At 51.1% G+C, this 15845-nt stretch overlaps 1 protein-coding gene across 3 annotated transcripts in view; it reads right to left on the bottom strand.

The window, feature by feature from the left end:
* LOC119922904 (phospholipid-transporting ATPase FetA-like) overlaps positions 1-6322 on the bottom strand; it is a 135613-nt gene extending 129291 nt beyond the window's left edge. For 2 of the 3 annotated variants that reach the window (XM_038742528.1, XM_038742526.1), the window contains exons 1-2: positions 6287-6322; positions 5862-6097 (exon numbers count right to left, since the gene is read on the bottom strand). The gene's annotated coding sequence lies outside the window, so the exon portion shown is untranslated. The remainder of the gene's footprint in view (positions 1-5861; positions 6098-6286) is intronic. The other variant, XM_038742527.1, reaches the window with a different exon arrangement.
* Positions 6323-15845: the final 9523 nt, after the last annotated feature.

Below are 15845 nucleotides of genomic sequence, written 5' to 3' on the forward strand. Positions count from 1 at the left end.
GACCAGGTTGTCCCACGCGGGGCTCACGGTCTTCATCCCCATTCTACAGGTGAGGTAACTGAGGCCCAGAGAAGTGAAGTGACTCGCCCAAAGCCACCCAGCTGACAAGCGGCGGAGCCGGGATTGGAACCCATGACCTCTGACTCCCAAGCCCGGGCTCTTGCCACTGAGCCACGCTGCTTCATGCAGAAAGGTTCTGATAATAGTAATGATTACTGAATTTAAGTGCTTACTATGTGCCAGGCACTGTACTAAGGTGCTGGGGTGGATACCAGCACATCGGGTTGGAAACGATCCCCGTCCTACATGGGGCTCTCGGTCTCGATCCCCATTTCACATACGTGGTAACGGGCACGGAGAAGTGAAATGACTTGCCCGAGGTCACACAGCAGACCAGCAGAATTAGAACCCATGACCTTCTGACTCCCAAGCCCGGGCTCTATCCACTAGGCCATGCGATAATAATTATGCTATTTGTTAAGCGCTTACTATGTGCCAGGCACTGTATTAAGTGCTGGGGTGGATAGAGCAAATAATGATAATAATGGCATTTATGAAGTGCTTACTATGTGCCAAGCACTGTTCTAAGCGCTGGGGCGGTTACAAGGTGATCAGGTGGTCCCACGGGGGGCTCACAGTCTTCATCCCCATTTTACAGATGAGGTCACTGAGGCCCAGAGAAGTGAAGCGCCTTGCCCAAAGTCACGCAGCTGACAATCGGCGGAGCCGGGATTTGAACCCATGAGCTCTGACTCCAAAGCCCGGGCTCTTTCCACTGAGCCACGTTGCTTCTCTTCAGATGGAGCAAACGGAGGTGGACGCAGTCCCTGTCCCAGGTGGGGGTCATCCCCATTTTCCAGAAGAGGCAACTGAGGCCCAGAGAAGTAAAGACTCGCCCAAGGTGACGCAGCAGGCAAATGACAAAGCTGGGATTCGAACCCATGGCCTTCTGACTTCCAAGAGAGCGCCACGGCTGAGGGCCGGCTGCTGAGTCACGGGCCGCACCTGCCCCCCACCTCGGGGAAAACAGCCCGGGCTTGGGAGTCGGAGGTCATGGGTTCGAATCCTGACCCCGCCAACTGTCAGCTGGGTGACTTGGGGCAGGTCACTCCTCTGGGCCTCAGTGACCTCACCTGGAAAATGGGGGGGTGAAGACTGGGAGTCCCCCATGGGACCATCTGATCTCCTTGTAACCTCCCCAATCAATCAATCAATCAGTCGTATTTATTGAGCGCTTACCGTGTGCAGAGCACTGTACTAAGCGCTTGGGAAGTACAAGTTGGCAACATATAGAAACAGTCCCTACCCAACAGTGGGCTCACAGTCTAGAAGGGGGAGACAGAGAACAAAACCAAACATATTAAGAACAGTGCTTTGCACATAGTAAGCACTTGATAAATGCCATTATTATTATTATTATTATTATTATTATTATTATTATTATTATTATTATTCCAAGCCTATGCTCTTTTCACCGTGCCATGCTGCTTCTCTGGTGTTCTCTGGTTAAGGGTGTGAGCCCCACGTGGGACAAGGACTGTGTCCAATCTCATTAACCTGAGTTTAGTTACACTGCTTGGCACATGGTAAGCGCTTAACAAGTACCATAAATATCATTATTTATGATATTATTAGAATAAATATTAAAATAAATAATTATTATAAATATTAAATGACATAATCATAATAAATATGATTAGTCTTTTTAGAATAAATATTAAAATAAATAATTATTATAAATATTAAAATAAATAACCATAATAAATATTATTAGTCATTACCATACATATCATTATTATTATTATTGTTAGAAGTTTTTTTAAGGGTAGAGGAGACATGGGCATGTTGGAAAACAACGGAGAAGGAGGCTGCAGAGTGATAGGTGAAAGACGGCGGACGAGGAGGCGGGCCGGCATTTAATCGAGAAGCAGCGTGGCTCAGTGGAAAGAGCCCGGGCTTTGGAGTCAGAGGTCACGGGTTCAAATCCCGGCTCCGCCACTTGTCAGCTGTGTGACTTTGGGCAAGTCACTTCACTTCTCTGGCCCTCCGTTACCTCACCTGTAAAACGGGGATGAAGACTGTGAACCCCCCGTGGGACGACCTGATCACCCTGTAACCTCCCCAGTGCTTAGAACAGTGCTTTGCTCAGAGTAAGCGTTTAATAAATGCCAACATTAGTATTATTATTATTATTTCTGAGTCAATTTGGTCCGTGAAAAGTTCATCAAGATTCTGAGACTGCGCCGCAATAACCAAATTGGCCGTGCCAGAGCTGAAGTCCCCAGCCCCACCGCCACACCAGAGAAAGCAAGGCAGTGGGGATATGTCCAGTCCTGTTCCATTTATTTTACACAGCCATGCTGGGGAGTACCCTCTCAATCCTCTAGAGAAGCAGCGTGGCTCAGTGGAGAGACTGGCTTTGGAGTCAGGGGTCAGGGGTTCGAATTCCGGCTCCACCAATTGCCAGCTGTGTGACTTTGGGCAAGTTACTTCACTTCTCTGGCCCTCAGTTACCTCACCTGGAAAATGGGGATTAAGACCGTGAGCCCCTCATGGGACAATCTGATCTCCTTGTAACCTCCCCAGCGCTAAGAACATAGTAAGCGCTTAATAAATTAATAAATGCCATCATCATTATTATTATTATTATTCTAGGGCAACTTTCAAATCAACAGCCTATGGGAAACATCGAAAGAGCTAGGCCATTGTTCAGAAATTCATTCATTTTAATCAGTCGTATTTATCGAACACCCACCGTGCACAAAGCACTGCACTAAGCACTTGGGAGAATACCACGTAACAACAAACAGACACATTCCCTGCCCACAGTGAGCCGAACTGCTCTAAGTTGGTGACTCTGCTCTAGAGACACCCATTCAGGATGACACGAGGGTGATTATGGACCACTCCGCAAAGCCAACTTGGCCTGAAACTCAGATAAGGCTGGAGAAAATGAGGGTAACGTACTCCCTGTCTGCCCCAGGGAACCCTTCACACACACCCAAGATCTTCACAGGCAATCCAGAACTGAATGCCATCGCCGAATTCTGTTACCCCCTCTAACGAGGCAGAGAAAGACAAGGAAGTAGAGCCCCATATCGAAAGGCCAACGCATATTTTGGGAGACTACGAGTGGAACGGCACGGTGTCACCATACTTCAGACCAAAATGACGGTGAGCAGAGCTGTGTTACTGCCCGGACCTTTTGTGTGCCTTGAAGATCCGGGCCCCTCCCAAACACAGCTGACAATCCTAGCGACAATCTTGTGCGAGATAGGATCACAAACAGTGATACTCACTCAATCAATCAGCTGTATTTATTGAGCCCTTACTATGTGCAGAGCACCGCACTAAGCGCTTGGGAGAAGACAACACAACAGAATTGTGTTCCCTGCCCAAGGAATCAAGTCAGCTTACTAGTAATGAAATGATGTTCTCTAGGATACAGCTTTTTTGGGTCACTATGGTACTGCTGTATGGGAAACTGAAATGGAGTGACAAAAGAGACAGAAGAGATGTTTTACGAATATAGGACGGTACAGCCTCAAACAACGTGGCACCCAGCGGAAGGTTGGAAGGCCAACAGAAGATGGGTTTAGCACCCAGCAATCGAGAAAGGCATGGATCTTCGGGAGCAGAAGCTGAACTTCCAGAGGATCACGGGATGAAGCAGCAAAACGAAATCTGTGCCGGATTCTGGAAACGGCAAAAACGTCAGCGTAACAACGGACAGACTTTGTGTGTGTATGGCGTGGTTGGGACTATCAGTCCTGCGTTTTCAGTCGCGCTCACTCCTCCGGGTCAACTGCCCCGTCGACGCCGTAATCGTCAAATGCAAAAGACAAGTGTGCGCGATTGTGTGTTTTAGCGAGCACCCCATCTATCATTTCTCTGTGGCTGTTGTTGTGAAGGCTGGGTGTTTCTCCACCGAATAGGTGAAAGCTATTCAAAAGCTGGATTTGAAGCCCGGGGAAGATTCGTCTGCCTGACTTCTCCTGAGGCAACTCTAGCAGAATATAGTATCATCACCCACTACTATTGATTGTTATCAATACATCAGCAGTATTGATTGTCGCTTTGGTAACACCCTGCAGGGGTTGCTTAATCAATCAATCGATCAAGCAAGCAATCGTATCTATGGAGCACTGGGTGTAGGGCACTTTACTAAGTGTTCAGGAAAGTACAGTACAATAAGGTTGGTAGACTCAATCCCCAGACACGAAGAAGTGAAAGATATGATTTCTGTTCCTGTGTGCTGCTTACTGTGTAACGGGGAATGCACACTGAGGTAAATTGAGTAAACAATCATTAAAAGAGTAGGAGAGCGTGTGAGTGGAAAACACAAGGGGACGAACAGATAAACCAAAAAGCAAAGGTGAAGTAGAAGAAGCAGCGTAGTCTAGTGAAAAGGGCACAGGCCTGGGAATCAGAAGACTTAACTTTTCAGTGCTTCAATTTCTTCCTCTGTAGAATAGCTGCTCTCCCTCCCACTTAGACTGTGAACTCTATGTGGGGCAGGGATGGTATCTAACCTGATAACCTTGCACCAATCAATCATGCAAAGGGGTTTATCAGCGTGGCTCAATGGAAAGAGCACGGGCTTCGGACTCAGAGGTCAGGGGTTCAAATCCAGGCTCCGCCACGTGTCTGCCGTGTGACCCTGGGTAAGTCACTTCTCTGAGCCTCAGTTCCCTCATCTATAAAATGGGGATTAAGACTGTGAGCCCCACATGGGACAACCCGATCACCTTGTATCGTCCCCAGCGCTTAGAATAGTGCTTTGCACATAGTAAGCGCTTAACGAATGCGATTATCATTATTATTATTGAGTGCTTACTGAGTGCAGAGCACAGTACTAAGCGCTTGGGAGAGTACAAGAGAGTGCCCCAAAACCTTGGAACAGCACTTGACTCACAGTAAGCGCCGAATAAATGCCGCAGTTACGATTAGGGACAGAAAAAGAAGACGGAAGTCCCTGGTCTCAAGGTGCTGACAATCTGACAGAGAAGGCATGAAAATACTGAGTCAGAGTTTTGTACTGAATTAAAATGACCCGCTACCAACTGTTTGCCCGTCTTTCAAAAAACACTAGCAGGTTTTCTTCTTGGCCTTAGTTGATCTGAAGGGACTAGATGAACTCAGCCTAATGGCTAGTGCCGAAAAGAGCCCAGATTGCCCCATTTATAAAGGAGATAGTGATGGATGGGCCACATGGCAGTCACATCAACTCCAGGGGGTTCGGGATTACACAGTCTAATAGGGGCAAACGGGGGCAGGGGCGGAGGTGGGCGTCTCAGGGGGAAGAAAACCAGGAGCTTTGCTTTAGCCAAGTAGTCTGAAGCTCCCGCCTACTCCTGGAAGAAGGGGCAGTCACTTCCAAACCAGACGGAGCCTCTGAAGTTGCAAGACTCTGCCAGATCTACGGGAGCAATTCAATCCCAGACCAAGCCCCTCCTTTCCTCTTCTCCCGCTCCCTTCTGCGGCGCCCTGACTTGCTCCCTTTGTTCTTCCCCGCTCCCAGCCCCGCAGCACTTCTGTATGCGTATCTGTAATTTATTTATGTGTTTTGATGTCTGCCTCCCCAGCTCTAGGTTGTAAGCTCGTTGAGGGCGGGGAATGTGACCATTTATTGCTGCACTGCATTCACCCAAACGCTTAGTACAGTGCTCTGCGCACAGTAAGCGCTCAAAAAATTGAACAAATGAATGAATGAGAAACTGCGACAGGAAAATAAGTCCCCCTGATGGCTCAGACTGACCAGAAACTCTCTCGCTGACTTTGGCCACAAAACGGTTCGATCGGAGATTAACAAGCGTACCTTAGATTTCTGTTTGAAATATCATAAAGAGTAAGTCACTTACCAGGCAGCTGTGGTTCTTTATTTGGAATGGTCCGCTCACCGCCCTCTAAAACGGTCCCAAAACCACGACGCCAAAATCTTTTCACCTTCCGTAGGGAAGGTTCTGCGTTGAAGATTCCTCAGGGGGACTTGAGCCCCTAATTTTAAATTCCCTGACGTCTGCAATTCCTGTACTTGGGCTGACAACGGACGCAAGGGCCAGCTGAAGGTGAGGTGCCGGAACTGGATGTGGAAAACCTGTCAGACAAAATTTAGGGTAAGTTTTCTTGAGGAGCTCAGGAGGGTCCTATAATGACTGCTCCAAGAGCACACACTGTGAATTTCCTGACCCTGTGGGTGGAACATGGCACGGCGTAGTACTGAGCAAATAAGACCATTTGATCGTTGGACTTGGGCTATCGCAACAGGTATTGGTTCAATACTCACCTTGAGATATTTCACGGAAGTGAACCTCCACCTACAAATTGAAACACAAAGAAGTGGTCAGCAACCCCGGTCCCGAGACGTAATCCTGGAGGTCCATCTGCGGACAGAAACCAACTACTCGGAGCCCCTTTATAAGAATTGGATTTGGGTTTGTTTTGGGGGGGTTTTGACTCAGAAAAGAGGCTACAAAGTACCGGTGGGAAACCAGGATGATCAGCTGAGGTCTAGCTTTGGATCACTACGTACCCCCCCAACCCCTGGTCTTTCCAAAATCCTACCCGACAATCCATTTCATTAGCGATTTGGAATTACAACTGAAGGAATCTCAAGGGAAGAGAAACCCTGGGGAATGCCTCCCCTCACTCCTCAAAACTTAAACTTGCGACGATGTCCCAAATGAGAACCTGTTTAATGGGAAATGACCTGATTTCTAACTTCATAATTTACAGCTAGCAAATACTCCTGAAACTCCGAAAAAAATTCACCGGACAGCATCTAGGAAGGGAAGAAAACACTCATCGGTCTGGAACTAGTTCAGATTTGAAGAATTAGGCAGGGCTGGGCCCGGTTCTTTCAGGAAGTTCTATTGTCATATTGGCACCCTCTGAGTTAAGGTTCAATCCTCAGGCTGGGGGAGAGTGAAAAACAAATGGAGAGGAGGTGGAGGGGAGAGAGAGCGCTCAACTCCTGCACTACATTGCTCTCCAAGTTTCCTCATTCTCAGTCCCCAAGTCGAGGCATCCTGTGGCTATTTCTTTATAACCAAAGAATTCTCTCAATCAGTCGTATTTATCAAGCGCTTATTTTGTGAAGGGCACTGTACTGAGCGCTTGGGAGAGTACAGTAAGACAGAGTTGGTACACGGGGTCCCACGGCCAGCTCACGGTCCAGAGGGGGAGAAAATAAACAGTCCTACCAGTGGCTAGGTGGGTCATTTTGAACCCAATTCATCACATTTAATAACCCTCAAGGCCTAGCAAAGCTGTGGATATGACTCAGTACCTGGCAGGGAAATTCCATCACAAAGATCTGGACTGGTGGGGGAAGTTAAAGAGAATAACAGGTTTGTTTTCCAATGCATTCTGGTAATGAAAGTTTAAAATTAGCAATAGCTGTTGATTTATACTACTTCTGCCGTCTCACTGGAAAATTAAACCACCTGAGAAAATGAACCTGGGGTGGCTATGGCTAGTTTTTAACCACGTAAATGGAAGGGGCAGCTGGACCGGTAATCTGTCACAGCCTGTGAAAGAATGGACCAAGAATTAGTAAGAATTATTACTTAATAATAATGACGATGGCATTTGTTAAGCACTTACTATGTGCCAAGCACTGTCCAAAGCGCTGGGAGGGGAATACAAGGTAATCATGGAGCTAACAGTCTCAATCCCCATTTTATAGAATGAGGTAACTGAGGCACAGAGAAGTTAAGTGACTTGCCCATAGTCACAGGGCAGACGAGTGGCAGAGCCGGGATTAGAACCCATGACCTCTGACTCTTAAGCCTGTGCTCTTTCCACTGAGCCACGCTGCTTCTCTAGTAGTAATTTACAGTCACTCTTTATGAGTTCACGGGGACCCCGAGGACACTGAATCTCCAAAATCTGGGACTCAGATGGACCCCAGGGTCACAGTTCGGGGCTCCTCCCAGCTCAAGGGTCCCCCTCCCGCCCCGGAACCTTAGCTGGGGGGCTTAAGGGGTTTTCGGAAGAGGCATTGAAGAGGCATTTATTTATTTATTTATTTATTTATTTATTTTACTTGTACATTTCTATCCTATTTATTTTATTTTGTTGGTATGTTTGGTTCTGTTCTCTGTCTCCCCCTTTTAGACTGTGAGCCCACTGTTGGGTAGGGACTGTCTCTATGTGTTGCAAATTTGGACTTCCCAAGCGCTTAGTACAGTGCTCTGCACACAGTAAGCGCTCAATAAATACGATTGATTGATTGATTAAAGAACATTAATGCCCCACTTTCCTAGGCAGGCACCCTCGCTCCTTCCATCCCGTTCCACACTAGCCCCAGGGAGGCCACCCTTGGCTAAATGGGTTGCGGTGGGACGACACTGGCCAGTTGGCAGGCTTGGGGGCTCTTCGCCCGTCATAGGCGTTTCCCACCTTGAGATTCAGAAGGAACCAGGAAACCGCTTTATTCATAGACAGAGAGGGCAAAGTTCTCCCGCTGGCGAGCTGCAGATGTCGCGAGGGAAGTTAATGTTTACAGGGGCGGTTTAACCGATGCTCTCCGGGGAGGGAGCTTGGATCTCCAATCCACTCCCTGCTATTGCATGGGGGTCTGGGACCTCAGGGAGCGACCCCAGTCCCCCTGGACTGCTCGAAGCATCTCTTCTGCTGCCAACTTGTACTTCCCAAGCGCTTAGTACAGTGCTCTGCACACAGTAAGCGCTCAATAAATAGGATTGATTGATTCATTGATTGATCTCTGGGCTTAAAATGGGAGTGCTCTCAAAGGACCGGCAAGCCCTGAGACGTGAACAATCCCAGAGAGCTCAGGGCAGGAGGCTGAGCTTTAAGACCGTGAGCCCGTTGTTGGGTAGGGACCGTCTCTATATGTTGCCAACTTGTACTTCCCAAGCGCTTAGTACAGTGCTCCGCACACAGTAAGCGCTCAATAAATATGACTGAGTGAGCATGGCGTTGGAGCGAGTACCTGATTCCAAGAAGTCCTTCCCTCGTACATCCAGGTGTGTTTGATGCAATAAACTGTTCACCTACAAAAGTCAGTAGATTGTAAGGGTGATCACTGGCTAAGGTTTTCACGGATCAGCTCAGTAAGTCGAGCATAAATTTCAAACATGGAAAACATTTCAATGATTTTTTAAAATCTCATTGCTCGGCAGTGAGATGAAAAATAGAGAAGCAGGTGGGGGGTTTTAATTGCAACCTCGAGGATGTGACCCACGCGAACACCGCCTCTGGTCGGTTTAACTTGTCCCGGAACACTCGCTGGGCCTTCGTGTGCGGGAAGCTGCTAAGGGATGCTGCTTTTCCCAGCGATGGGCAAACAGAAGGGATTTGGGTCGCAAACCGGGTAGTCGGAATGTGAGCCGGATGGGGGGAGAAATCCGCGGATGGACCGCTGGCGGTAAGGACGGAGCGAGGAGGGGACGGTCAAGGGAGTGGGGGTCCAGTGGAGTGGGAGAGGGTTGGCCGGGCAAGAGGGGAAAAAGGGTCGAAGTCTTGGGGGGATGAGGGCCGGCCGTGGGCAGGATTGGGGTGGGAAGGCTCAAGTCCAGGCAGAGTGGGAGCTAATGTCGAGGCCCACCTTGGGGAGGAAGGGCCGGTCGCTCGTGGAGTCCCCTTGGGGTGGAAGGGGTGGGTAGGGAGGGCAGGGGGGCAGGGTTGGGGGTCGAAGCCAGGCAGGGTGGGGGGAAGGTTGAGGCCCAGCGTTGAGGGAGAAGGGTCAAGGTGGAGGGTGGCGGGGGGGGGAAGGTCGAGGTCCAGCATTGGAGGGAAGGGTCAGGGTCTAGCACCGGGGGGAACGGTCGAGGCCGAGCGTTGGGGTGAAGGGTCGAAGCCCAGAGAAGCGGCGTGGCTCAGTGGCAAGAGCCCGGGCTTTGGATTAAGAGGTCATGGGTTCAAATCCCGGCTCCGCCACTTGGCAGCTGTGTGACTCTGGGCAAGTTACTTGACTCCTCTGGGCCTCAGTTCCCTCATCTGGAAAATGAGGATGAAGACTGTGAGACCCCAGGGGGACAACCTGATCACTCTGTAACCTCCCTAGCACTTAGAACAGTGCTTTGCACATAGTAAGTGCTTAATAAATACCATTATTATTATTATTGGGGGGAAGGGTCGAGGCCCAGTGTTGGGGGGAAGGGTTGAGGCCCAGCGCTGGGGGGAGGTCAAGGCCCAGAATTGGGGGGGAAGGGTCGAGGTTTAGCACTGGGGGGAAGGGTCAAGGTCCAGAATTGGGAGGAAGGGTCGAGGTCTTGTGTTGCGGGGAAGGGTCGAGGCCCAGAATTGGGGGGAAGGGTTGAGGCCAAGGGTTGGGGTGAAGGGTCGAGGCCCAGCGTTGGGGGGAAGTGTTGAGGCCCAGAATTGGGGGGTACGGTTGAGGCCCAGCGTTGGGGGGAAGGTCAAGGCCCAGAATTGGGGGGAAGGGTCGGGGCCCAGCATTGGGGGGAAGGGTCGAGGTCCAGAACTGGGGGAAAGGGTCGAGGTCCAGAATTGGGGGGGAAGGGTTGAGGCCCAGGGTTGGGGGGCAAGGGTCGAGGCCCAGAACTGGGGGTACGGTTGAGGCCCAATGTTGGGGGGGAAGGGTTGAGGCCCAGTGCTGGGGGAAAGGGTCGAGGTCCAGAATTGGGGGGAACGGTCGAGGCCCAGCGTTGGGGGGAATGGTCGAGGCCCAGCACTGGGGGGAAGGTCAAGGCCCAGAATTGGGGGGAAGGGTCGAGGTCCAGAATTGGGGGGAAGGGTTGAGGCCCAGGGTTGGGGTGAAGGGTTGAGGCCCAGAACTGGGGGGGAACGGTTGAGGCCCAGCGCTGGGGGGAAGGGTCGAGGCCCAGAATTGGGGGAAATGGTCGAGGCCCAGCGTTGGGGGGAATGGTTGAGGCCCAGCACTGGGGGGAAGGTCAAGGCCCAGAATTGGGGGGAAGGGTCGGGGCCCAGAATTGGGGGAAAGGGTCGAGGTCCAGAATTGGGGGGAAGGGTTGAGGCCCAGGGTTGGGGGGAACAGTCGAGGTCCAGTGTTCGGGGGAACGGTTGAGGCCCAGCGTTGGGGGGAAGGGTCGAGGCCCAGAATTGGGGGGAACGGTCGAGGCCCAGGGTTGGGGGGAAGGGTCGAGGCCCAGGGCTGTGGGGAAGGGTTGAAGCCCAGTGCTGGGGGAAAGGGTCGAGGCCCAGAATTGGGGGGAACGGTCGAGGCCCAGCGTTGGGGGGAAGGTCAAGGCCCAGAATTGGGGGGAACGGTCGGGGCCCAGCACTGGGGGGAAGGGTCAAAGTCCAGAATTGGGGGGAAGGGTCAAAGTCCAGAATTGGGGGGAAGGGTTGAGGTGAAGTATCGAGGCCCAGAACTGAGGGGAAGGGTTGAGGGGAAAGGGTCGAGGCCCATAATTGGGGGGAATGGTCGAGGCCCGGCGTTGGGGGGGAAAGGTCAAGACCCAGAATTGGGGGGAACGGTCGAAGCCCACTGTTGGGGGGAACGGTCGAGGCCTCAAAGGGTGGAGGGTGTGGACGGGGAGTTGGGTTGTGGGCGCCGGTTGAAGGGAGGGCAGGGCTCACGTTGAGGGCAGCGCCATGGCTTCGTCCTGGGCCCACTGAGGCAGGCCCCGCCCCGCCCCTCCCCCCACGCCTCACCGGCCGCCGCGCGCGCGTGCACGCGCTTCCCCGCCCCAAACCGCCGCTCTGCGCATGTGCAGCGGGCGCGCGGACGGGGCGGGGGCACGTGCTCCCTCACACCCCTCCGGGGCGCGAGGGGCCGTCGAGGCCCCCCCTCCCGCCCCCATTCATTCATTCATTCATTCATTCAATCAATCGTATTTATCATAAATTTATCTTATCATATCGTATTTATCATAAATCATCGTATTTATTGAGCACTTACTGGGTGCAGAGCACTGGACTAAACGCCTGACTCCCGCACCGGCCCCACCCGCGGGAGGCCCACGGGGTCACACCGACACACTTCATTCCTTCCTCCCGAGCGCTTAGTACAGTGCTCGGCACACAGTAAGCGCTCAATAAATACGATTGATTGATTGAGGACCGACACACTTCATTCCTTCTTTCCGTCGTCTTGATTGAGGGCCGACTGTGGGATGGTGATGGAAGGAGCCCGGGCTTTGGAGTCGGAGGTCATGGGTTCAAATCCCGGCTCCGCCGCTTGTCAGCTGTGTGACTTTGGGCAAGTCACTTCCCTCTGCCCATCCGCCAGGCTAGCTCTCTTCCTCCCTTCAAGGCCCTACTGAGAGCTCACCTCCTCCAGGAGGCCTTCCCACACTGAGCCCCTTCCTTCCTCTCCCCCTCATCCCTCTCTCCATCCCCTCCATCTTACCTCCTTCCCTTCCCCACAGCACCTGTATATATGTATATATGTCTGTACATATTTATTACTCTATTTACTTATTGATTTATTTTACTTGTACATATCTATTCTATTTATTTTATTTTGTTAGTATGTTTGGTTTTGTTCTCTGTCTCCCCCTTTTAGACTGTGAGCCCAATGTTGGGTAGGGACTGTCTCTATATGTTGCCAATTTGTACTTACCAAGCGCTTAGTACAGTGCTCTGCACATAGTAAGCACTCAATAAATACGATTGATGGTGATGATGATGACTGTCTCTATATGTTGCCAGCTTGTACTTCCCAAGCGCTTAGTACAGTGCTCTGCACACAGTAAGCACTCAATAAATACGATTGATTGATTGATTCTCTGGGCCTCAGTCACCTCACCTGGAAAATGGGGATGAAGACTGTGCGCCCCACATGGGATAACCCGATCACCTTGTATCCCCCCCGGTGCTTAGAACAGTGCTTTGCATATAGTAAGCGCTCAATAAATGCCATCATCTAGACTGTGAGCCCACTGTTGGGTAGGGACTGTCTCTATATGCTGCCAACTTGTACTTCCCAAGCGTTTAGTACAGTGCTCTGCACACAGTAAGTGCTCAATAAATATGATTGATTGATTGATTGATTGAGGACCGACTGTGTGATGGTGATGGAAGGAGCCCGGGCTTTGGAGTCAGAGGTCATGGGTTCAAATCCCGGCTCCGCCGCTTGTCAGCTGTGTGACTTGGGGCAAGTCACTTCCCTTCTCTGGGCCTCAGTGACCTCATCTGGAAAATGGGGATGAAGACTATGAGCCCCACATGGGATAACCCGATCACCTTGTATGCCCCCCGGCGCTTTGAACAGTGCTTTGCATATAGTAAGCACTTAATAAATGCAATCATCTAGACTGTGAGCCCACTGTTGGGTAGGGACTGTCTCTATATGTTGCCAACTTGTACTTCCCTAGCGCTTAGTACAGTGCTGTGCACACAGTAAGTGCTCAATAAATACAATTGATTGATTGATTATTGATTATTATTATTATTGGTTAAGCGCTTACTACGTGCCAAGCACTGTTCTAAGTGCTGGGGGCGATGCAAGGTCATGGGGTTGTCCCACGTGGGGCTCGCAGTCTTCATCCCCACTTTCCAGATGAGGGAACTGAGGCCCAGAGAATAATAACGACGGTATTTGTTAAGCGCTTACTATAGGCCAAACACTGTTCTAAGCGCTGGGGTAGATACAAGGTAATCAGGTTGTCCCACGTGGAGCTCACAATCCTCATCCCCACTTTCCAGATGAGGGAACTGAGGCCCAGAGAATAATAACGATGCTATTTGTTAAGCGCTTACTATAGGCCAAACACTGTTCTAAGCGCTGGGGTAGATACAAGGTCATGGGGTTGTCCCACGTGGGGCTTACAATCCTCATCCCCACTTTCCAGATGAGGGAACTGAGGCCCAGAGACGTGAAGCGACTTGCCCAAAGTCACCCAGCTGTCAAGTGGCGGAGGCGGGATTAGAACCCACGACCTCTGACTCCCAAGCCCGGGCTCTTGCCACTCAGCCCCACTGCTTCGTGCTAAGCGCTTGGAAAGCACAATTCGGCAACAGATAGAGACAAACCCTAACCAACAACGGGTTCCCAGTCGAGAAGTGGGGAGACACAACGAAACAAAACAAGTTTCAACAACAGCGTGGCTCAGTGGAAAGAGCCTGGGCTTTGGAGCCAGAGGTCGTGGGTTCGAATCCCGGCTCCGCCACTTGTCAGCTGGGTGACTTTGGGCAAGTCACTTCACTTCTCTGGGCCTCAGTTACCTCATCTGTAAAATGGGGATTAAGACTGTGAGCCCCCCCGTGGGACATCCTGATCACCCTGTATCACCCCAGCGCTTAGAACAGTGCTTTGCACGTAGTAAGTGCTTAATAAATGCAATCGTTATAAATGTAATCATTATTAACAAGTAGACAGGCATCAAGAGCACCATGGGTGGGGGTCATGGGTTCCGATCCCGCCTCTGCCACCTGTCCGCTGCGTGGCCTTGGGCAAGGCCCTTCACTCTGGGCCTCAGTTTCCTCAGTCTGGAAAATGGGGACTGAGGCTGTGAGCCCCACGTGGGACAAACTGATGACCTTGTATCCATCCCAGTGCTCGGCACATAGTAAGCGCTTAACAAATACCCTCCTTGTTGTTATCACCACCCCCGCAAACACCCACCCCCAAACCTCTTGTCAACGGGCACCTAGGATTTACAGAGACGGGTGCTGCAGTCGCTGGATGAGATGGTAATGAGATAATAATAATGGCATTTATTAAGCACTTGCTATGTGCAAAGCACTGTTCTAATCAATCAATCAATCGTATTTATTGAGCGCTTACTGTGTGCAGAGCACTGTACTACGCGCTTGGGAAGTACAAGCTGGCAACATAAACGCTGGGGAGGTTACAAGGTGATCAGGTTGCCCCGCCGGTGGGCTCACGGTCTTCATCCCCATTTTCCAGATGAGGTCACTGAGGCCCAGAGAAGGGAAGTGACTTGCCCCCAGTCACCCAGCTGACAGTTGGCGGAGCCGGGATTTGAACCCACAACCCCTGACTCCAAAGCCCGGGCTCTTTCCACTGAGCCACGCTGCTTCCTGCAGAGCACTGGACGGATTCACTTGGCGAGGCAGAGATTAATCGAGCAATCGAGTTATAATGGCTCAGTGGAAAGAGCCCGGGCTTTGGAGTCAGAGGTCATGGGTTCGAATCCTGGCTCCACCACCTGTCAGCTGTGGGACCTTGGGCAAGCCACTTAACTTCCCTGTGCCTCAGTTACCTCATCTGTAAAATGGGATTAAGACTGTGAGCCCCACGTGGGACCACCTGATCACCTTGTATCCCCCCAGCGCTTAGAACAGTGCTTTGCACATAGTAAGCGCTTAATAAATGCCATTATTATTATTATTATTATATTTATTGACCTCTTTCTCTGACCGGTATAGTGTACTAAGCGCTTTGGAGAGGACAATACAATCAGCAAAGAAGATCCCTGCCCTCAAGGAGCTTGCGCGAGGCAGACACTAAAATAAACTACATGTAGGGGGAAGCGGCAGGAAATAGAGATAGGGACACAGTTGCTCCGGGGGAGGAGGCACAAATGGTTAGGTGGCATGGAAGTGCAGGAGTGAGGAGGGGGATGAGGGAGAAATCAAGGAAGGACTCCCGGAGAGATGAGGGAGAAATTAAGGAAGGACTCCCGGAGAAGGTGAGGTTTCAGGAGGCCTGTGAAGATGGGGATGGCAGCGGGCCGATGGCTGCAAACAGGAAGGGAGGTTCAGCCAGGTGTGAGCCAGAGGGGTGTGGTGGAAAACTTGTACTTCCCAAGCGCTTAGTACAGTGCTCTGCACACAGTAAGCGCTCAATAAATACGATTGATTGATTGAAAAGACGAGAATGAAGCACAGCACGGTCTGGGGTGGAGGGGGTGAAGAGAGTGGACAGTAGGAGGGGAAAGGCTAGAATTAGAGCCGATCGTGTGCCTCAAAGACAGCGGTCGGGAGCT

This window comes from Tachyglossus aculeatus, unplaced genomic scaffold (assembly GCF_015852505.1).
Source record: "Tachyglossus aculeatus isolate mTacAcu1 unplaced genomic scaffold, mTacAcu1.pri scaffold_12_arrow_ctg1, whole genome shotgun sequence".
Classification (NCBI taxonomy): Eukaryota; Metazoa; Chordata; class Mammalia; order Monotremata; family Tachyglossidae; genus Tachyglossus; species Tachyglossus aculeatus.